This window comes from Phymastichus coffea, unplaced genomic scaffold (genome assembly GCF_024137745.1).
Source record: "Phymastichus coffea isolate CEN01 unplaced genomic scaffold, Cenicafe_Pcof_1.1 PCOF00002, whole genome shotgun sequence".
NCBI lineage: Eukaryota > Metazoa > Arthropoda > Insecta > Hymenoptera > Eulophidae > Phymastichus > Phymastichus coffea.
Window position 1 is genome coordinate 2,100,423 of NW_026706813.1, and position 24,646 is coordinate 2,125,068.

The 24,646-nt window shown below is 45.9% G+C and overlaps 1 protein-coding gene across 7 annotated transcripts in view; it reads left to right on the forward strand.

The window, feature by feature from the left end:
• Positions 1–24,646, forward strand: part of LOC131663255 (protein draper-like) — an 859,806-nt gene that overhangs the window by 524,007 nt on the left and 311,153 nt on the right. The window lies entirely within an intron of this gene.

The window sequence follows — 24,646 nt, forward strand, 5'->3', positions numbered from 1 at the left end:
GAAAATCTACAAAGCCTTTGAAGACTTTGCTAGAAAAGTGATAGAGTCCAGGGAAGGAGCACCAATAACAAAGAGAAAGCGCAGAAAAATGATAGAAAAACGCCGCCTCTTACAAGGTCCCTAACCAAAGGACCAAAACTCGCACAATAACCTAATTTTTGAACCTACAGAAGCGTATAAGCTTAAAAATTTTTGAACGATAATTCGAACTTTGAACTTCAGAAATAAACTCTGAAATTTGACAATTTGAACGCGAATTCCCCTACCTAACCTGATATCGGAGCTTTGAATTAAATGTGGCATGACCGGCATGAATACTGAAAACTGCCTGGGGATTCGCCTTGTCGGCTAGACGAGATCCCGCCCTGACCTAAAAGTCAAAACACCAAATCGAAAGAGCAAACACCAGTATCAGCCAGTCATAAGAGCCGCTCTTTTGAAAGAGAAATCCGACGTTGGGATGAAATCGGGAAACAACCCTTTCGTATGACGGATACCCACCAGCGTGAGCGAGGATGACCGAAACGCAATGGGAAGACGTACCTAGGTACGTCGAAACGATGGACCTGTGAGTCGTGAGAGAAATCCCTTAATACAGGTACGCAGGGTAGGATGTTTTCGAACGCGAGCCCAAGAGGGGAAGCTTGGCTGGTTGATCGTCTCAGGAATCTCCTCTGGCTGTCCTAGCTGAGTCTCTCTTCTGACATCCCAATTTGGGTTGGCCTCTGCGGGGTAGTGGTACCAGGTCAAGCAAATCTCGTAAGATTTGTATGCTGCGTGCTTCCGACGCGGCAGACGTCGGGGCAACTAGAGTCCCGTCGCGCCCAAACCGAGGGTCAAGCCTTTAGTTCCGCTCTCCTTGAGCGTTAAACCTTGAAAAAATCGGTACTCCTTTCGAGGAGGTCGCCACCTTAGATGAAAAAGGTTCCGACTCGCTGTGTGCGTCAGGGATGTCGCAGCAAACTTGACTTCTGGATCTCCAAAAATGTTTGAAAGCGAAGGAGTGAAAGACAGTGGGCTATGCCAACCTGTTGGTGCCCAGTGAGAAGGGTGGTAATGTTTGATTACGCTGTGCCTCCCTCAAAACGGAAAAGTGCGACAACACACAAACACTAACTGTCGGTGCTCACCAAAACAACGTAGTAGTTTGGACTGTTTCGAGTTATTTTATCAGTATTGTTTTGTGCTTTAAAAATGACAAGTTATGAGCCGAATAAAGAGCATTTGCAACACGTGTTGCTATTTTTGTTTAACCAAAAGAAAAACGCGAGTGAGAGCCGACGAATTTTAGTAAAAACTTATGGTGATAATGTCCCAACGCAAGACGCTTGCATGCGGTGGTTTAGATGATTTAAAAGTGGAGATTTTGATTTGAAAGACAAAGAACGTCCAGGTCAACCAAAAAAATTTGAGGATGCCGAATTGCAAGCATTATTAGACGAAGACGACACGCAAACTTAACGAAAACTGGCAGAGAGATTAAACGATGGTCGCCGAACGATATGTGATCGTCTGCGATAGGAAAGATTCACAAGGCGGGAAAATGGGTACCTCATCACCTGAACAGCAGACAGATGGGAAAGCGAAAAACAGTGCCCGACAGTGCTTTCTCGACATGAACGGAAAAGTTTTTTGGATCAAATCGGGACTGGAGATGAGAAATGAATCTACTTCGAGAACCCCAAACGTAGTAAATCATGGGTAGATCCAGGTCAACCGTCAACTTCCACCGCAAGATCAAATTGCTTCGGAAAAAAGACATTGTTGTGCATCTGGTGGGATCAAAAGGGGGTTGTGTACCATGAGCTCTTGAAACCGGGTGAACACCTTGCGCTACCGTGAACAAATGGTCAAATTGAAGCATGCATTGGACGAAAAGTGATCGGAATGGACTTCAAGACACGCTAACGTAATTTTACAGCACAACGCCCCTGCACACACAGTGAAAGCGGTTAAAGAAACCATTTCTACGTTTGGCTGGGAACTCTTGGCCTACCCGCCATACTCACCGGACTTGGCCCCATCCGATGACCATCTGTTTTCATCGATGGCCCACGCGCTCTCTATGCAAAGCTTCAAGAACTACGAAGATATCGAAAAATGGCTTGCTGAATGGATCGCCTCAAAGAATGAACATTATTTTTGAAACGATATCCATGACTTGCCAGACAGTTGGACAAAATGTGTATCAAACGAGAGAGAATACTTTGAATAAACGATTTTTCCACTTTTCTCCGGAATGACGTGTTTTTTTTTTACAAAAAATTAAAAATTTGTAACACCCACACCTGGTAATTGGATTAACGGGACTGATTTTCGTCCATTCGTTTAAAATACTTAAATAAAAAAATAAAATATTTTCTTATCTTAAAAATTGATCAATTAAAATTTCAATGGAAGTAGACTTTTAATTTACATTCATTTGTCAAAAAAATCCTGCTTTTCATTATTATTAGCATTTTATGTCAACCTGTTTATTCTTCAATTGAGGTACAGTACCGCTCAATGACATTTGTCTCCCTGTTGACTAAAAACCTAACACTTTAAAGTTTTATATCTCGACTTATGGTAGTTGTAAAAAACCCTGTTGGTACTCATTTTGTAGGGTATTCAAGTATCTATCAAGTGCCGTAAATTACATGTCTGGCTTTTAACTTTTTTTCCAAAACTATGACGTCAGAAGTAAAAAATGAAATTGATTTTTTTTGCCAACTTTGATGTGATACAATTTAAAGGAAAATAATGAAAGGTAAAATCTGTCTTAACCATTTGAAAGCTTGTCCCAAATGCTACAAAACCCATGTACGAGAAATTTTTTTTGATACGATTTTTTTGAGCACTATCGATTTTATTAAAAAACACATGTTACGAATCGAATGAATATATTTCGGGAAATACGAGGTCTCTCCGGAAAGTATCGGGCCTACCTTTATATTTTCGTGCTAGCGTTATTCTTTATCATCTGGTGGGTGGCATCCTTCAAAATAATCCCCACTTGATTAAATAACACGGTTCCATCAATGTTTCCACTTTTCAAAACAGTCCTGGAACTCACTTTTAGGGATAGCTTTAAGTACACTCGTCGCATTGTTTTCAACCGTTGTTTTGTCATCGAATCGGTGTCCTTTGAGTGGTTTCTTTAGTTTTGGAAACAGCCAAAAGTCACAAGGGGCTATGTCGGGACTGTATGGAGGTTGTCGAAGCAATGCGATAATGTGTTTGCTCAAAAACTGCTGCACAAGATTGCATGAATGCGCTGGCGCATTATCGTAATGGAGAAGCCAGTCACCACTTTCCCAAAAGTGCTGCCGTTTTCTTCTTACTGCATCACGCAAACGTTTCAAAATTTGAACGTAGTATTCTTTATTGACTGTCTGACCTGTTGGTACATATTCGTGATGTACAACACCTTCACAATCGAAAAAAACAATGAACATTGACTTTACGTTGCTCCGACTTGGATGTGCTTTTTTGGTCTTGGCGATTCAGAATGCTTCCACTGTGAAGATTGTTGTTTTGTTTCAGGATCATAACCATAAACCCATGATTCATCACCTGTAATAACTTTTCTAAGCACATTATCATCATTATTGACCATTTCCAGATTGTTCAGAGCGATTTCTAAGTGAATGTTCTTCTGCTCTGCGGTGAGCAATTTTGGGATGAATTTCACACACACGCGTTTCATTTCTAAATTTTCGGTTAAAATTTCTGAAATGATAGTTTTTGGTATCCCAAGGTCTTCTTCTAGCTCTCACACAGTCATACGACGATCTTGATCGATTGCAAGTCGCACCGGCTCAATATTACTGCGATAATAATAATAATAATAATAGTATCTGCGGTTTTTGTCATCGAAGGTCGGCCGGAACGAGAATCACTACCGACAGAAGTACGACCATCCTTGAACCGTTTATACCACTCTTTTATTCGTGTTTTGCTCATACACTTGCTTCCGAAGGCCTTTTGCATCATTTCAATAGTTTCTGAACTTTTTTTTCCGAGTTGAAAGCAAAATTTGATGCAAATTCATTGATCTTATTTTTCAGTTATTTTTGACAATATCAAAATCCGATGAATGCGAAAAAGGCACTGTAAACAAAGACACGCTGCGCATGAACTATACGTCCGGCAGGTGTCAGTAAGTAACCAATAGATTCGTGAGGCTTTACTGTTGACGTTTCTGTCCGGTAGAGATCGCTCGAACACTGTGGCGCGAAGATATCAACGTAGGCCCGATACTTTTCGGACAGACCTCGTATACTCTACCAAAAAAACTCTAAAGAAAAATGTTGTTCCATTTTGTTTAAAAAAATGATAAAAAAAATTTTGTTTATAATTTTTTTAATTTGGTATTTTTTACATTTTTGGAAAATATTTACTTTTATTGACCTAATATGACTTTTCAACGTTCAAAACTGCAGTTGTATGATTTTCAATTACTTCGAATTATATGCACAAATAAAAATATTATTATTATGTTGCTTCGAATATTTTTTTCGTAGTATAATTTTTTATTATTATATTTGTTCTATTTTTGTACGTTATCATTTAAAGAAACAAATAAAAAATTGTAATTCTTTTATTTTATTAATAAACAGTTTTTTTCCTTGATTCTCATCTTCAAGTATATATTTTCGGTTTGTAAGTTACTAGAATTAATTTTTTATTCAATTGTATTTTCTATCAGTTATATTTTAAAATTCTTAAAAAAATAGAAAAAAATGTTTTTAAAAAATAATCTGATAAAATCCAAAGCAATTCTTGACAAAAATATAAACAATTTTTCTCTTTCGATTTTTTTTGTCTATTACTTGTAACACAATTTATTAGTTAGTCGCATATGGGGGAAGAATGGTATCTGATTATTTCAACGAGCCATACACTGGGCCCGTGCCCGAGCGGCGCGTTACTAATTATTTTTAAGGGGAATGTGCGAAAGGCTCATTCCCTCTACTGCAAATGTGACGATGGGCCTCGTGACGAAATTAGCGAGCTAGGTGATAGTTCGAGAGGAAGGGAATGGCCGGCGCACGCAGAAATGACTCTCAATCACCTTAAATTATATTTATTAACCGCTACGACATACAAAGATAGAGAGAGACTACGCAGATTTACGCATCATTCTCTGCGACCACGTGCCTTTGCTCATTCAGAAGAATGCACGGCTGTACGGGAGAACAATAGCTTTGAGAGATAATGATGGGAGGAGTTTCTCGTGATCGCCGTGCTCGCGGATGATCGCGAGTACTTCGCTGTCGCGTCATACACTTGCGAATAAAAAGAGAGAGACCTGAACTGAGGAAGGCTGCTGGCTGAACTGATGTTGCGGCTGTTTGCAGGTCAATAGCAGGGTGGCCTGAAGTCCCCGTGCCCTGGATGACAATCACTTCTCTCCACTCTATGCCTAGCGTTGTGTCTGTTCCTGAACCTGACTACTTTACCACGGGCAATTCCAGCAATTTGACGCTTTCTGCACTAGCGCGCGCCCTCTTAGCCGTCACCGTCGATACCCTGTGATCGAATACCAAACTCGAACTCTACGCTCTCCCCGCTGCGGCCATGCCGGCTCGAGCAACGCCAGCGTCTTTACTCTCGTGAGCGGATCGCCGCGGGACGCTCGCGCTCATTCCCTCATCTTACGCGACATATTGTTTCCTCTTTCTTCTCATTGCTGTCGGTCTCGCTTTCAATTGTCTCCCACTAATGATGCTGGCCACAGGTATTGGTTCTGAAATAAAGCGTTGCGGGCATCGGTAATGGTTCTTGGCTTCTATCATGTTCGACATGGCCACAGCGAAGGAGCGAGTTGCGTGAGAGAGAGCGAGCCAGACAGCGCTGGCCATCCGGGTCAGGGCACCGTCACATAGTTACGGTAGGAAATGCAACCGATAAAAAAATATTATTTTATAAAAATTCAATTTTTTTCAACAAAAATCACTGTAACTCAGTCAGTTTTTAAGTTACAAAAAAATAAAAAAAAAAGATTTTTAATACCTAAAAAAAAATTGAAAATTATTGGCATAGAAATTTTGTAAATGGATTATTTATTGATTTGCTTAGGTTTGAACAGAACTTCAAATATTTCATTTTCTCAATGAGCAATTCAACGTAATGAAAAGTTTAAAATAAGTTTAACTAAATTTTACATTAATTTATCAAGAAGTACTTACAATTACCTTTAAATGAGTACTCGTTATGTAATAATTTAGCCTAGATACAAAACTTTGAATCTTACCTGATTTTGGTTACTGGCAGCTATATTTTATTGACTACCACTGTAGTTCTTCTAATGAATTTGTGACGGAGGAGGAATTGAGAAAAATAATTCGTTGAGTGTCTCTTTTCTCGTAGCTGTTACCAGCGGCGCAGCCGGCCGATTTGTCGCTTTTCTGTTTGTTGTTGGGCGCCAGCTACCGATTTATACTAGGAAGCCGATTAGCGCCGTGAACCAATGGGTGCTGAGATACTATAAATGGAGGATTGGCTGTCTTGTTCACCTCGAATTGGCCTCGCTAGCCACCTGTAAGTTCAAACTAAGGGTGGATGGTTAGTCAGGTCGTCGGTGAGTGTCTCCGCTCAATAGCAGGTAGTCGAAAAAGGGAGCTGTTCAGGCTTTCCCGGATAGTGAATGGTTAAGAAAGGATTTCAGCAATCAAAGCTATCGGCACAAGAATAAGATGACACTAGCATGTCGACCGCGATAGCTACGGGAGATGTGTAGGTTGAAGATCACGTCAAACAAGAGGTTATTAATTGGAAAATCACTATTTATTGTGCCAAGGAAAAAGAAATTCAAATTTCCCACGATCCGCCTAGGTCAATTACTCCGTCATTATATATCAAATTATTCGCTATCTCTCTGCGTTACTAATCCTCAAATCTCCAGCCAGAATTCGTCTCACGATCCATATAATACCTACTCGGTCAACGTATCGGCTAACTTGTTTGTGGTTTGTACAAGTTAATCACGTCGACACTATTCTCCATCACACAGCAACTAAACCATTTCCCTCTATAAGTGCACCGCGACGCAATCGCAGCCCGCACTTGCGGTAAATACAGGTCATGTCGTTCGGTCAGTCTAGGAGCACTCAAAATAACAAAACGCGGGCACCGTATCACAAATCATTGGTCAGTCGCAGGTCAATCGATTTAGATCGAGAATCTACAAAACTTACACTGATTTGCACAATCCAGATCACGATATAGATATAATATGGCGCTCACAAGTAGTGTATTATGGTAATGATATTCGGCTGCAACTTCCAGGAGAATAGGCCGTGGCTAACGTAGCGTCACATGGCATCTTTTTCGCTTCCCTTTTTTCTTTCGGTTGCGGATTATCTTATTGGCTTTATGTGGCGTCACTTCGATTATCAGCGCCGTCTATTTCACTCTTTTGTCTCGCGTAATTTTACTACTGGTCGATTAGTTGGCGCCTAATTATCCTATTTGTCGATCTATCTCTATCCTATTTGTAATTGGTTGGTCAAGGTGCGCGCATCGGTTAGTCTACTCGTTATTAGTTGCTTATCATCCGTCCTTTATACATTTATGCTCATTAGCCCTACCGGTCGCTCCTACTAACGTATCGGTATCCTCTCTCTCGTCTTCTCTATTGTTTATCTCATTCGCACGGACGCTGTTTTCCGTTTGGGCTTAGTCATGCCCCTATTCGATCGTCTTGCTCGTGCCTACGCTCTCGCTCACTCCCCGCACTCTCTTGCTTACACCCGTCGCCGATTGCATCGCAACATGGCCGCTGCTTGGCTTCCGCATTGACGTCGCGTCTTATTGTCGCTCTTTCTGATCGCATTCCGGTGCTCGCGAGGTCGGTCTGCACGCATATGTGTGTGTCGGGGCTCTCTTTTGAGTGCATTCGTTGAATGCTGTTCAGTGCCAGAGCGTGCGGTATTCCCCATTGTTCAGCTATCCAGATTAGCTGGTATCGGCCGCAATCTTCTGCGTCGTCTGACGCCTGGTAAGACTTTGGTCTGTGTTTCTGAGTGTGGGAGTGAATGTGCGGGTGTGAGACTAGTGCGTGTAGATCAGGCAGTGCTTGATATATTTTTCACGAGGTCTCGAGGCGATGCTAATATAAGCGTGTTAGCCAAGTTCGTACGTCAGCTGATCGTCCGTTCTCGTCCTTTTGCTGGAAGAGGATTCCCGTACACTTTCGTGGATTACATGAGTCTTTACGAGCGCAAGATTTTTTTATGATAAAGCATAATCACAAACTTCGTTAATGTGACTGTTATCATTGGACAATTATTTAGCCTGTAAAGCCTGTAAGGCTTGTTCGGCTCCCTCCGATTGACATAATCTATATTAATATTATTTCGCAGTACCTTGCAATAATTACAAACTATAAAAACATCATTCTCTCTCTGGTCCTAAATAAGTTTATAATAATATCAGAATAATTATAAAAATTTTTATAATCATGCGATGGCAATGGAAATTTGTAAATTGCGCTCACTAACAAAAAACCAACGTATCTATACAATTTTCTGAGTGGAAATTCTGTTTGTGTCGTTGGCTGAAATGAGGCCCCGCCTATACGAAATGAACTCAGAAAATTCGGGAGTAGGAATTGGTACCCAGGCTATGCGTTTTTTCGGATGCACTCATTGCATCAGTTAAAATTCAACCACAGACATTAAAACTACCTTTTTGGTTCCAACCATCACTGAGCCAGAAAAAAAGAGAAAAACTGTAAAAAAGTAATTTACGTAAATTTTTACCTTTTAAACTTAAAAAATTTTCTATCACTTTCTTTTTTTTATCTATCGGTTAAACATTAGAAAATTTAGCTTCCTTCTCCAAGTATGAACTAGGTGCTTGTAAAATTGAGTACTGTTTATATTTTTTCTGTCTATCCAATCCTTGGCGAATCTTCTCTGATGTACGCTTTTCTAAAGAGCAGTCCGAGAAAATCACTTTGTTGTCCTATTTACCAATTCTAAGTTCTGTAACAGGCTGTCGTTTAACCGTTAACCTATTAAACCTGTTTGTTATTTCGGTCAAACGACGCCTTGTTATCTACGTGCCGTAAGCACGTCAACCTACCTTGTCCGGGAGTGCGCCTGCGCAGAGTTCCCTCGCCAAGCGGAGTTGGGTTCGCGAACTCGCCACTTGGCGGCGCTGTCGCGCTTGCTTAGCAGCGCTCCGTCGGCCGCTGCTGGAAACTCGGGTTGCAAGCCGCTTCTCTCGTTGTCTACGCGATCCGTGCCTTTTTACCGGCTTATTCGAACCGAACGTAAACAATAACATGCATTCCGGACAAAGGAAAGACGAAACGATAACTCGATTACGAAATGCTGTTAAACGCTTTATTGAATTCAATCAATTACACGAGAGGGATTTGCCGAGAGACTCACGCGCGCGAAATCGGTTGACAATATAAACGAGGGGAGAGAGAGAGAGAAAAACTCGCGATGTCGCGGACTAAACGCTCGCACGCTCTATAACTTCGCTGCGCACGCTGCGCGGGATCGCACGCCAATTACAATAAAGATGATGTCGTGCACCTACCACGGAGTTGTTGTGGATAACGGTGGCCAACCGTATCCGACGCTCTAGCTGCGGGATAAACGCTCCTGCGCTCGCAAGACTGCTGCTGTTGCGCTCCGCTGCTTGTCGTTGTGCTTTCGCCGGATTTGCTGCTGCTCTCGCCGCACTCAGCACACCACGCTCAAGTTTTCGCTCGGGGAAACTTCCTTTCTCGCACAACCACAAAAACGCGTTGACAGCTCAAAAGGGGTAGCTCGATGTAGCCGGACTGAGTGACACAGTCATACTAACTGTCGAACTCTCCCCTCCCGGTCATTGCCCCTACGCGCCCTCTCTCTCTCAAACCGATCGCGGCTGCTACGCTTCACCGCTTCTTAACCTACGCGAGTCGAAACGTTTTTCGGTAATCGTTGCAGCCCCCTCCTAGCTTCGGACTACCGGACCGAACTATTTCGCCGACTCGCGACCCTAAGGATAGGAGAGGGTAGAGAAGAAATCAACACACTCCTTCCTTATACATATAACTCTTTATTTGCCCTTCCCGGGCTACCACTCTTCTCCATCATTTGCCGGAGCCTCCTGGCGCCTTATGCCTTGGGTAGCGCCAGTGATCCGCCTTGTTTGGACACTTCGACGTCGTGGTGATCCCGCGATAGCCGCAAATGTAGCAGCCCTTCCGCTGCTGTCTGCTGGGGCCAGGCACCGACCCTTGGCCCTGGTTGCCCGCTGGCGGAAGGGGCTGCGGGGCCGGGGTTCCCGGGGCGGCTGTGAAAGTCACGCCGCCCACCGTGGCGGAGGTGCGTCCCCCCTGGGTGCGCACCACCACGGTAGGGTCGGAAACCACCGACCCGTCCACGCGAACCGTGAACTCCTGCCCGGCACCGGGGGCCCCCGAGACCCTCTTGATCTGGATCTGTGTCGGGGGCTTGGCCGGAGTCTTGGCCGCGGCCCCACTCGCTGGTGCCGCCGGTGGTAACACCGCCGGCGGGCCCGCGGCCTCTGGGGACTCCTGCCCCCGGTCAACGCGCAGCAGGGCCCCGCCATAGGCCCTCTGCCGCCGGACTACCGGAGCCCACTCCCCCAGCATCTCCCGGGCTCCTCGGAAGTCGAGGAACTCCTCCAGGTGCGCAAGCACCTGGCGTTGGAGCTCGCCGATAAACTCCCAAGCATTTTCTACTTCCTGGAGGCCCAGTCTCACGTGCCTCCAGGAATTCTCGAGCCCGTGCTGCTGGGGGATCCAGGGGTGGTTGCAAACCCACTGCCCCTACCCACAGGCCTCCTTTGGCCTGGGGCACTGAGTCGAGCAGTCAGCCACCTCTGGCTTGCTCGGCTCTGGGGTCTGCACCCCCTGGTCCGTCGTGGACGTAGACCGACGGCCCTCTTCGGACGGACCGTCGGTCTGGGTGGACGCTTCCCGGGTTTCGGCCTTTCTGGGTTGCGGCCTCAATCCTTCCCGGAGGAAGTCGTCCATCCGCTGGCGAGAGCGGCCCTCTCTGGCAGCCACCTCGACTTGAGCACGGACAAAATGGCGAACGTCGCCGATCAGCCGATCAGCGTCCGGACCCAGCCTAAGGTCGAGCAGCATCCGGGTGGCTGCCTCGAAGGCCTCTTCGCTGATTACCAGCTTCCTCTCCATCTGTAAAAGAGAAGAAGTAGGGTTAAGGGATATCTCAGGTTCAGCCCTTAACCTACCCGTCGTTGCGTCACGCTTGACGCTACCCTTTACGAGGACGTCCCGGTCCCCTGCGCTTCCCTCGCGAATATGGCCCATTTGCGGGGGTGACTGGCAGGACTACCTTGCGCACGTGCTGGGTGGTTCTGCGGGGCCTGCCTCTTCCCCTTGCCGCATTGCCATTCAGGTCATCGCCACCTGATGCCAGGGGTTTGCTCGCAGGGTTCTTGCGCGGTCTACCACGGCTTCGCTTAGCCGGCGCCTCGATCGGCGTCTTTGAAGCTGCTCCGGGCTCATCACACTCGTTCACGGGGGCTGCAATCGCGGTGCGCTCGCATATCGGATCCCCGCTGGGATCCTCTACCTTCGCGGGCGGGTCGCCTGCGCCTTCCTCTTCCTCCAACGGTGTTGAGTCCCCGCCATCCGGTTCCTCGTCATCTTGGTCCGAGAATGGTCCGAAATAGGGCTTGAGATCCTTGGCGTGGATCAGCTCGGGCAACTCTTCCTGCTGGTTACAGAGGCGGTAGGTATTAGTCCCACATACCTCCTCGATAACATATGGGCCAGCATACTTCGGCACCAACTTCGCCGACACGCCCTGAGCTGCGGAAGACAAGATACGGTTCCGCTTCCACACCCAGTCCCCAACTCTAAAGTCGGCCTGGCGTCTCTTCCGGTTATAATAGACCGCCTGTCGGTCTGCCTCCTCCCTGGACTTAGAGCCAGCGCGTTCCCATAAGTTAGGCAACTGGCGCATGTGCTCGCCCCATTCGGTCAGTTCTTGGCCCTCAGACGCTTCCCGGGCCAACTGATCCTGGGCTCTTCTAAAGGTCGAGGGGGGAGTGGGCTGTCGACCTGAAAACGAGCATAGCCGGGCTATAGCCTGTCGCGCTGTGAGTTGCCGAGTTCAACGCGAAGTTGAACTCTGGCAGGTGCTCATCCCAGCTCTTATGGTCCCGCTCCACGTACGACATGAGCATGGCCTTGAGGGTTTTGTTCACTCGCTCCGTAGGGTTTACCTGTGGGTGGTAAACTGGGGTAAGGCCGCGCCGAATGCCGTTCCTAAGCAAGTAGGCATCGACCTCCTGATTTTTGTATTCGGTCCCATTGTCCGAAAGAAATATCTCGGGTGCTCCAAACCTGGTTACCACCCTCTCGTGCAATTCCCGCACGATGGTCCTTCCGTTGGCCTTGCGTACGGGTACACACTCAACCCACCGAGTAAACAGATCTAAGAAAACCAAGATGTATTCAAACCCTCTTGAGCTCCTTGGGAATGGGCCAGTAATATCACTGGCCACCACCTGCCAGGGTCGCGAGACCTCTCGTCGACCCATCAGTCCGCAAGGCGGCCTTTGTTCCGCCTTGCACTGTTGGCAAACCGGGCAACTCCTAACGTACTCTCTGACCTGCTCGTACATCTTTGGCCAGAAATACAGGTGCTTAGCCCGGGAGAACGTCCGTTCTCTCCCCTGATGTCCCGCTGCTGGCGCATCGTGTACCTCTTCGAGCACTTGAGGTCTTTTCTCGGCAGGAACCACTAGCTTCCAGGCTTCCTCATTGTCGATGGACCCTTCGCTCTCCTCAGTCGGATTGTAGTGGTACAATCTCCCTCCAACTACCTTCCAGGTAGGCTGAGAGTGTGGATCCTGGCATACTTCTCGGTATTTCTGTAGATACTAGGCATCGGCAGTTTCCGGCTGATGAGTCATGGCACCCACTTCTACCACCCCCTCCTCATAGGCCCTAGACAAAGCGTCTGGCACCACGTTGAGGTCTCCCTTTCGATACTCTATATCGAAGACATGTCCCTGCAGTGCTAACGCCCAACGCGCTAGCCTTCCTGTAGGATTCCTCATACTGTAGAGCCACCTAAGGCAGCTATGATCGGTGATGACTTTGAAGTGGTGCCCCTCAACATAAGGCCGGAACTTCCCGATAGCCCACACTACAGCCAGGCACTCTCGTTCGGAGACTGTATAGTTCCTTTCCGCACTGTTTAGGGAGCGACTAGCGTACTCAATTACGCGCTCCTGTCCATCGATTTCTTGCGTCAATACCGCGCCTATCCCACTATCGCTCGCGTCCGTTTGTAATACGAACTGTGCGCTGGGATCTGGCGACTGCAAGATTGGTGCCGAGACCATTGCGTCTCGTAATTTTTCGAAAGCCTGCTCCTGTTCCTGCTGCCAAGCAAACGGGATGCTCTTCTTCGTCAGGCGGTTTATCGGCTCAGCGATTGTCGCGAAGTCGGGTATAAAGCGACGATACCACGACATCATCCCCATAAATCGCTTCACCTGCTTGATGGTCCGTGGTGCTGGGTACTCCATAATAGGCTTGACCTTCTCCGGATCTGGCCTTACCCCTTCACGGTTCACAAGGACCCTTAGATACTTGACTTCCGATTTACAGAAGTGGCCCTTGGTCTTATTTACAGTGAGGCCCGCACCCAGAATTCGTTGTAAAACCAATCCCAGGTGTCGCTTATGCTCCTCAAAGGACGGCGAGATAATAATCACGTCGTCGAGGTAAGCAAAAGCGAAAGGATCTAAATCCGGGCCAATCAATTTGTCCATCAACCTCTGGAAGGTCGCGCCTGTGTAGGACAATCCGAAGGGCATTCTCTTGAACTGAAAATGCCCCAGGCCGGGGACTGTGAACGCCGTAATGGGGCGCGACTCCTTTTTAGGAGGAATCTGGTGGTACGCGCTACTCAAGTCCAGTGTCGAGATGAACTTAGCATCCCTGATCCTTCGCAGGATGTCGCTCATGAAGGGCAATGGATAGGCGTCCGGCTTGGTTACCGCGTTTACCTTCTGGTAATTTACGCAGAACCGATATTTGCCATCTGCCTTCTTCACCATTACCACTGGACTTGACCACCCGCTAGTTGCTGGTTCAATGACGTCGTTGTCCAGCATGGCCTTGACCAGTGCGTGCATTTCGTCTCGCACCCTGTCGGAGACCGGATAGTACTTTTGTTTACAGGGTCGAGCGTCTCCGATGTCTATCTCATGCTTCCGTGGCTTCTACCAGGCCTACGGGTGCGAGGCACGACGTACCAGTGACGCTTGCCACTTCCAACGGTACCGCCACTTTGGCTTTCGCCAAGTACAGCTGGTCCGTGTCAGGGTTCAGGTTGGCGCTGAATTCCCTCACGAAATTCGCGCCCACATAGCAGTCATCAGACAGCAGTGGCGTTATGGCGACCCTTACGTCCTTCGTGATTCCCCCTACCGTGAAGGGGAAAATCACATGACCCAAGATGGGGCATGGGCGACCGTCGGCGAGCTTTGCTTCTCCCGCACGCGTCACATCTAGGCCCAGCCCCATGTCCGATGCCAGCCTCAGCCTGAGTTGACCCATCACCGTCGATGAGGCTCCGGTATCATATAGTGCCCTTAATTTGTAGGCACCTATGTCCACCTGAAGCCACCATCTGGTCTCATCCTCGGGTTTGTACCTACGGGGAGCTTTCTCCGTCCCTCTCTCCTCTGTGGACCGGGGGCTTTCACGGCTCTTCTTGCCAAGGGCAGCCGCTACTCGCATCGACGTGCTCTCACCCGTGGGCTTCTGGGTCACAGGCGTATCCTCAGGAGCGTCGGGTGGTCTCCTGGAGCTTTTGGGTCCGACGGTCTCCTCTCCGACCCATTCGTACCCGTGCTCCACCACTTGAATCCGACCTCCATACCCTTCGAGGATACAAAATGCCCGGTTACCCAGAACAGGCATCTGCTCCGTCGTTGCCGCTTCCAACGCTACCACGCTGCCGGATCTCGTAGGATCCAATGTCCCTTCCGAGACCTGCCTGAACCCTGGGGTCGCTGGCAGGCCTCTGCCCCGCTCTAGCGACCCGCGACGAGAGGTCACCTCTATTGGGGACGCGGAGGGGACCTCCGTCCTCCGTTTCCCTGCTCGTTTCCCTTGTTGCAATCCGGGTAGTACCTCCTAGTGTAGCCCAGCTTGCCGCAAGACGAGCACTTGATCGGTTGGGAGAAATCTATTTTTCTCCTCTGACCCTCTCGTCGCTGGCCAGGAGACCCAGGGGGGTTTTATTCCTCCCCCTGTCTTGCGGCCGACCCCTTGGCCGCTTAGGAGAGTTAGCCTTCCTCTCCTTGAAGTACCGGTCTATCTCGCGTCGTAGGGTCGATACCTGTGACGACAAGTCTTCGACACGGTCCGTTGCCTGCGTCGCAGAGATTGAAGACCGGTTCTCGGGTTTCCTGGCCTGGCTCTTTATCGGTGACTCGGGTTGCAGCTGCTCGGTACCCCGAGGTTTATTGGACATGGCCGCCGTTCGGGGCCCTGCCCGGGGCGGTGGTGCTTTCGCTGCCACACCCATGTGCTCGGGGTACAACGTGGACGTAGGCTCCAGCCTGGTCCTCGGGCGCTCGTCGTCCCACAAAGCGGTCTCGATCTCAGTCGCCCGGGCGTGGAATTCGTCCACGTTGGAAAACGCGTTCCTCCGCAGCTGCATACGGATGGCGGGCAGGAGATTTACGTATAACAAATCTAATTGTCGCTGCTCCGGTAACGGCGGGCGTAGCTGGGCCAGCATGAAGAGGAGGTGGCAGGCGTACTCTCGTACCAACTCTCCTTTCTCCTGGTACCGTGCTTGAGCCTCTTGCAGCAAGCTTTGTTGCTGCAGCTCCTTCGACCCAAACCAAGGTCGAGCGCCAGCTACGAAGTCGGCGTAACTCCTCCACTTAAACTTGTTAAGCTCGTACCAGGTCCTCGCAACACCTTCGAGGAGCTCTGATACCGAGCACAAGATTTCGCCGTCGGTTAGCCCGGAGCCCGCGCGTAGATCCTCCAGTCTTGACAAGAAGGTGTCCACGCACTCTGAAGCCGTACCTGAGTATCGCAGCTTCCATCCTCGGACTATCCTACCCGCATCCCGAGTCGCGTAGTACCCTGACGCCGCATTGGTGTCATACCAGGCGGATCCTTCCGGGATCGCCTGCTCCTCACCCATGTCGGCGTCTCTTGGTCCTCTTCGCAGTGGCTGCTCCGTCCGTAAAGGCACCTGCCTCTGAGGAGCCTCTCGAGGTTCGCCAGGGGTCGGTCGCTGGGGTTCCGGGGTACTTCCTGGTACCCTCGGGTCGTAGTGACACGTATACGTGGACTGGAAATCCACGGTTCATCTGGGCCGCTCCGGTATCGTAGTTTGTCGATTGGTGGGGTCCCTGTTCCTCAACTGCTGGATCTCCACCTGCAGGGCGGTCACCTGGTCGCTCCACCGCGCGCATACCTGGTCGTGCCTTTCCAGCATCTCTAATATGCGGTTAATCCCGACTCGGTTGTGCTCGATTTCTTCCTTTAATCGCTCGGTCACGCACCGCTCCTCCTCTTCTTCTTGAGGTTGTAGCTCCGCGTTCGCGAAACGACGAGCTCTTCGCCTATCTGACGATCCGGTGGAACCCTTGTGTTCACTACTTACCGCCTCCGAGGGCCCCTTGACCTCGCCGGTCCCCCCTTCCTCTACGGGCTTTCGCTCCCCCGTCTCGCTCTGACTCTCCTCCTCTAGATTGTCGAAGACCGCGAGAGTCCGCGTCAGGTTCGCCTCTACTACCTTATCTCTATACAGCAGCATGAGCGGGTGGGCGACGAGATCCTCGGCATCAGCTGCTTCTAACTCCTGTCGCCTGGACTCCAGCCACCTCTCTCGGCTCCTTCGCCTGCGTTGTATCGCCTCCCTATCCAACGTCGCCCCTTGGAAATCCAGGTCGATATACTCGCCTAGTAACCAATACGCTAGCCGGACTGCCTGCATCAGCTTGGGGCCGTCTGTACGCAACTCCAGTTGCGTCAGGTATCTATCCAGCTGTGTCGAAGGCAGTTCCGATGCCCATCGGGTTATCGCATCGGCGGTATCCTCCATATCGCTGGGGCGTAGGTGACGGTTGAGGTTAATTTGCCTACTCAACCACTACCGCCTCCTATCGCCCAAGGCGCGAGCGGGGTGTTGCAATTTATATCAGCAACTACCCTAATACGCCTTCAATTCCAAGGCAACAATCCACGAGGCTCGTGGGTGTGTGCAGGTGCCGCGTACCCTAAGGAAGTATGAACTTCCACTCGCAACTACCTGCCTATAGGTGTAGACTAACTGTTTGCTAGCTCCACCGGGTTAGTAAAACTAACCCTACACACACTCGAATTGCGTGCTCTGCAGGTATTGTCGCTCAGTGACTAACCTCCACCTAAATACTTTAAAGTGTGTATAACCACTCGAAAAAAGCGAAAAAGTAAACCAAAACACAATTTGTCACCTCTTTTATTCACGTTAGAGCGACTCCGGACGTCTCTTCGACCCCTGGGGTTAGTGTGCTCTCGGCTTACAAAAGCAGTTGTTATTGGGTCGGAGAGGCATCTTTTCCCTACTGCAGAGCACGTGCCGAACGAGCCACGTGTTATTTTACCCGCTCGCACCTTAATACGCACGCGCGCAAACGTCTCTCTCTCCCGTGCGCCGCTCTCTCATTTTGTGCAAATTGACTCCCCTTGTGTGTGAGTCCTAATATTTGTTGGGCGCCATGTAACAGGCTGCCGTTTAACCGTTAACCTATTAAACCTGTTTGTTATTTCGGTCAAACGACGCCTTGTTATCTACGTGCCGTAAGCACGTCAACCTACCTTGTCCGGGAGTGCGCCTGCGCAGAGTTCCCTCGCCAAGCGGAGTTAGGTTTCCGAACTCGCCACTTGGCGGCGCTGTCGCGCTTGCTTAGCAGCGCTCCGTCGGCCGCTGCTGGAAACTCGGGTTGCAAGCCGCTTCTCTCGTTGTCTACGCGATCCGTGCCTTTTTACCGGCTTATTCGAACCGAACGTAAACAATAACATGCATTCCGGACAAAGGAAAGACGAAACGATAACTCGATTACGAATAGCTGTTAAACGCTTTATTGAATTCAATCAATTACACGGGAGGGATTTGCCGAGAGACTCACGCGCGCGAAATCGGTTGACAATATAAACGAGGGGAGAGAGAGAGAGAGAAAAACTCGCGATCGTCGCGGACTAAACGCTCGCACGCTCTATAACTTCGCCGCGCACGCTGCGCGGAATCGCACGCCAATTACAATAAAGATAATGTCGTGCACCTACCACGGAGTTGTTGTGGATAACGGTGGCCAACCGTATCCGACGCTCTAGCTGCGGGATAAACGCTCCTGCGCTCGCAAGACTGCTGCTGTTGCGCTCCGCTGCTTGTCGTTGTGCTTTCGCCGGATTTGCTGCTTCTCTCGCCGCACTCAGCACACCACGCTCAAGTTTTCGCTCGGGGAAACTTCCTTTCTCGCACAACCACAAAAACGCGTTGACAGCTCAAAAGGGGTAGCTCGATGTAGCCGGACTGAGTGACACAGTCATACTAACTGTCGAACTCTCCCCTCCCGGTCATTGCCCCTACGCGCCCTCTCTCTCTCAAACCGATCGCGGCTGCTACGCTTCGCCGCTTCTTAACCTACGCGAGTCGAAACGATTTTCGGTAATCGTTGCAGTTCCTAGAATATTTACCAATTCTAATATTCCTAGAATATTGTACAAATTAATTATTTTTCCCAGCTATTGGAAGTAAAATTTCATGCTAAATCATAGCCTACATTATTTTGCCTTGGTGTATTACATAACAGAACTATTGATTAAAAACTCAATGCTATTTTATAATGAATAAAAATATTTTTTAAATCTTTCACAAATTCTGTAGTACTATCGTATTTGAAATTCTATATGAAAATATATTTTAAATTAAAAAACCTTTTTGAAATAACTAACTTCAAACTATTTGAAGTATTAACGTAGATCCAAGTATATGAAAATCGACATTAATACAACTGCGTTCTAAATCAAATTATTTTTAGAAAATTACTAAATGAGAAAGTGATTAATAATTTTCAATAAAATGTGACATTTTACTAATGACAAAGAACACTTATAGAATAATAAAAAAATTAAAAAGAAATGTTTGCATAAATTGAAAAAACTTCAATTATATTATTAATTATAATTACTGTTTATTTAATAAGATATTTTCATTAGGATATATTCATTCAGAGTGACTCATCCAATATTGATCACAAAACTGTGAAAGATACCTAAAATGTGGTATGAATTTAAGCCATTTTGCTAACACAGGAATTGCTCATGATGATACTGAATACAAAGTTTTAAAAATTTTGGAACAGTTTGATGTTGAAGCGAAAGTGGGTCAAAAACTACACCTGTTGATTGGGGTTGTCTGTAATTATTATCTTCGTTAATAATTATTTTGCTGTTGAGCAGATGAAAAATATTCTTTCCTTCAGTGTGTGGATAACCGCCGTCTCGATCATAGTTGTTTGCCGCTGCGCTGCTGTCATGTAATGTTTGGAACAAAGCACTACCAAGTTTGCGGATTCGGTTCGGGCGAAGAAGGTGAAATAAGCTAGGGTAGGCTGGTAGGGGTGAAATAAGCTAGGGTAAGCTAACGTAGCAAAATAACCTAATAGGGTTCAATTTGCTTAAATAAATTAAAAAAAATAGGGACGCTGCTACTTGTCATTAAAATACACGTGCGTGGTATAGACTTAATTTCCTCCATAAACTATATAACTCTGCACATAATTAGGCTAAGAGACTTTCCGATGCACTTATATAACGATCATGTTCACGCTTCTTACAACCCGACCGAGTATGAGAGAGAGTGCTAATTTTATTAATGAATTACGTTTTGTGCTTTATTGATGAATCGAATTTTTAACTTACTTAATACTTCTGATGTGCTGCTGCAGTCAATGTCGCCAGAGGAGCCTCACGACTCCAAACTGTCGTACTCCACCAGGATCTATCAGCGCGAGTGATACGATATTGGAGAATCGCCCTTGCTACGCTTTGATCTTCCTCACAGCTCGTGGAATGTTATCCTGCGTTCATATCCGTCCTCAAAATCGACGAAGGAGGTGTCAATGGCAGTGGTGATCTCTTTTAAAATTACCCTTTATCACTGTTTGCGTAGCTTCAATAGCTGAACGATTAACCACTTATTCTTCCACTGCATTCTTTTTCTTTACGATTTTGCTACCTTTTGCATTCTCTCGTTCCTGTTTCAATCAACCTACCTATCTCTAAAGTGCGGGGAAAATTCTTTATTAAGTTGTTAATGTGTACGGTAACTTTCTTGTCTCGTAAGAAGATATTGTTGGCGGATGGATCGGCGAAGGTTTTGAAGTTTTTCATGAAGTTCACGCCTATGTAGCATACGTCTGTTAATTGAGGAATGATACTCGGACCTCTTTGGTGACTCTGCCCACGGTGAGATGCAACATCACATGTCATATGATATCCACCTTGATACGGTCGGGTAACCGGCACATCCTAGCTTTCATCACCTTAAACCGAGTTCTCGTATGCTATAAAGCTCGAATCTGGAAATTTCCGATCTAGATAGGTAGCCACCATCTGGATTTATTTTTGAGCTTGTACTTTTTTGCTGCTTCTGCATGTTGACGTTCTTTCTGAATTGCTCTTATCGATGAAGTTTCGCCACCTTGGTTACCGCCGTTGCTCGAGACTATAAGTACCTTGCTCGTTATCTCATCTCATGCACTTGACAAAACTTATCCATCCCCTATGCCTTCTCGATTTTCCATAGGACCATGCTCTCCCTGGTCAAGATAAGTAATGAATAAATGCTTATGTCTATAAATTTATACCAAAATATTTTACAAGAAATCTCTGATAAATTTTGAAAAACTTATCAGAAGGGTTTCTGGGCGGTTATTACTGAACTGTGACGTCCGGGTCACTATCTCAGGTAGGTCTGAGGCGGACGTTATCTCAGGTGCTCTTTTTTGGTCTGCGTGCGTACGCTTAAACCGGGATGAGCAATTGGAGAATTAGAGCTTTCTATTTCGCGTTTCGCGTTAAAAGAGAAAAAAAAGTTTGGACTGCAAGTCTTCCATCAAACACCAGGATCCAATGGAATCGGGACTTGCATGTGAATATCCCAGACCTTGCTAGAATTGTCACACAAAAGAATTTAATTTATTTTTGTACCGGCGCGATTGTTTTATAGAAAAGTATCCCAATTCCTGCTGAAATACTTTTCGAAGACTTATTCTCACGAGTTTCGATTGGCTACTCTAATAAGAAGAGGAAAAGGAGAGATAATGATAAAAATTTTTAGTTTCAACTTACTTTTTCTTTTTATTCCTCGTAATTGTTTGGTACGAGGTGTGTTCAAAAAGTAACGAGAATTTTTAAATTTCGCGGGTTTGGAGAGTCCGCTTGTATAAAATTTTTTTTATTATGTTGGTACACATGCCCCTGAAGTACGATAAAATTTTCAGCAATATTCATTTCTTACTTTTTAAGTGGCAGCCGCTAACGTTAGACGTGTTTTTCGAGCTCGGCGATTTTCGTTTGTGAAAAAAATGGATCAAAGAATTTGTATTAAATTTTGCGTAAAAAATGACATAAAGTGTAGTAAAGTTTGTCAAATGTTAACAAAGGCATATAGTGAGTCTGCTATGAGTAAAGCAAGGATTTATGAGTGGTATAAGCGTTTCCAAGATGGCCACGAAAACGTTGAAGATGACGAACGACCCGGACGCCCAAGCACATCAACAACCGATGAAAACGTGAAAAAAGTGAAAGAAATGGTTATGAACGATCGCCGAATCACAATCAGAGAAGTCGCTGATGATGTTGGCATATCAGTTGGCTCATGCCATCAAATTTTTTCGAATGTTTTGGGTATGAAACGTGTGGCAGCAAAATTCGTTCCAAAATTGTTGAATTTCGAACAAAAACAGCGGCGAATGGAAGTTGCTCAGGAGTCGCTAAATGAAGTCAATAACGATGCAGAACTACTAAAACGTGTTATAACAGGTGACGAAACATGGGTTTACGGATATGATATCGAAACTAAGGCTCAATCGTCCCAGTGGAGGCATTCTGGATCGCCAAGACCGAAAAAGGCTCGACAAGTGCGGTCGAATATGAAGGTTATGCTCACTGTGTTCTTCGATTTTAATGGCATAGAGCATTATGAATTCTTGCCAGAAGATCAAACAATCAATAAGCAGTACTACCTACAAGTTCAACGTCGTTTGCGTGAAGCAATCCGAAAAAAACGCCCGGATTTGTGGCAAAACAATTCATGGCTTTTGCACCACGATAATGCGCCTGCTCACACTTCATTGCTTGTTCGTGAATTTTTGGCCAAAAACGAAACTGTAACGATGCCTCAGCCTCCATATTCGCCAGATATGGCTCCATGTGACATTTTCTATATCCAAAAATAAAGAGAACATTAAAAGGCCGTCGTTTTACAAGCATAGATGACATTAAAAGCGAATCGCTGAAAGAGCTAAAAGCTATTACAAAGATCGAGTTTCAAAAGTGTTTCGAGTATTGGAAAAAGCGTTGGCATAAGTGTATTGTATCCGAAGGGGACTACTTTGAAGGCGACAACATTAATGTAGATGAATAAATAAATATTTTTTTCATAAAACGAAAATTCTCGTTATTTTTTGAACACACCTCGTACTTGGAGAGTTGAATCTGGACCTGGCACTTGGTCGAACTTTGTGGAACAAGATAAAAAAAACTGGAAAGCTGGAAAAGCAAGAGTGAGCGAGTTTTTCGTTCGCGCACGCCCTTTTAAAGCCGGGGGGGTGGTTGGGAGGATAATCCCTCTTTCAGTCCCTCAATATTTGGGAAGAGTGGAAATGGCAGCAAATATTAATTGGCTGACTGAGATTTTCCCACTATTCTCTTTCAGTTTTCGGGCCCTAATTGGTTCAGGGGCGTGATGAGAATCGGGGGCGTGCGTTCAAGGGTATGGACCCTATCTCGTTAGATGGCTCTCCAAGTACCATTTTCGTCACAAATTTTCTTATAATTATTAATTTATTCCTTTACATAAATTGTTATAATTATTTCTTAATAATAACGCTGTTTTATTAATATCTAAACATATTTTATGCGAAAATCTCTAATCCTACGTGTTTACAATGAATAACTTAAATAATTAACTAAATTTGTTGTTTAAATAATATGGAATGAGAAAGGAGAGATTTTGCATTATTTAGGAATCGCATTCGTTTACATGAAGCTTAATATATATAGTTGATTGTGGACTATCTAATTGATTTATTGTAACAAGAAAAATGTCTTGTTGTCTTTTTCTTTTGTTTATTTGAGTTGTGTTGGCTCTTTGATTAACTTAATTTCTGCACAATTAATTTAAATATTTGAACGTAAAAGGAAAATTGTTAAAAACTTGTATTTATTATGTTATCTAATGAAATTCAATTTTATTTATTACAAACATAATTTTAATTTATGTCGCAATCGTATTTTCTCAATTCATTTATACAAAAATAATTATTAGATTTTTTCTCTATGGTAAAAGTTTTAGCTTCTAAAAGTGGAAACTTTTGGGAGTTGTCGTGTAACAGGATGCAGGCAGAATTCCGCGGCTCCTTTATATATCTAAACCTACTCAAAAAAAACTTTGCGATCTTTCGGAGTAAAATTCGGAAAGTGCGCGACAAACGGATGGGTGTTTTCATGTGTTCTTTTGCCGCTTCAGCTGAATGCTCTTCTTTTTCTCACTCACAGAGTTAAAATCTAAGTCACGTATTAAATGCGCATACACGCAAAAGTACTAAAAAAAAAATTTTTGTTGATAATAAACGGCCCGACGTTACAGAACTTTGTGAAATATTTCATGAAATAATCTTGAAACTTTTTTATAAATGTATTAGAAATTTTTCGTGAAAACTTTTAACTAATTTTTTGTTGCGGACATTGCTATATTTCAGAAATATTTTGTGAAATTCGTCAGATTTTTGTCGTGGACATTCTCGGATTTCAGAAATATTATTGAAATTCTTTCAGCAATATTTTCAATTTTTCATAAAATATTTCTGAAAAATTTCTAATATACAAGGTCTGTTCCAAAACAGATCGAACTGCTTTTATAACAACTTTATTTCGAAAGATAGCTCTTAATCAAATTTATCGCCTTTAAAGTACATCCCTTGGTTTGACACGCAGAGCTCTCAGTGCTTCTTTCAGCTTTCGAATGCTGTCTGGAACGCAGATTTTGGAATCCTCTTGAGGTCCGCTGTACAATTTCTTTGGATGTCCGAGATGGTGTCGAACTGACGTCCTTTCAAGGTTGATTTCAGTTTTGGATAAAGAAAAAAGTTCAAGGGAGCTAAATCTGGGGAATAGGGAGGCTGCGGGAGAACCGTCATGCAGTTTTTAACTTGAAATTCGGTCACTTGTAGAGAAGGGTGAGCAGGTGCATTGTCGTGGTGGAAAGTCCAGCTGTCGTTCTTCCACATTTCGGGTCTTTTCCTCGACACTGCGAACCGTAACCTTTTCAGAACTTCAAGATAGTACACCTTGTTAACCGTCTGTTCTTTCAAAACGTATTCATAATGAATTAACCCGTTGTAGTCAAAG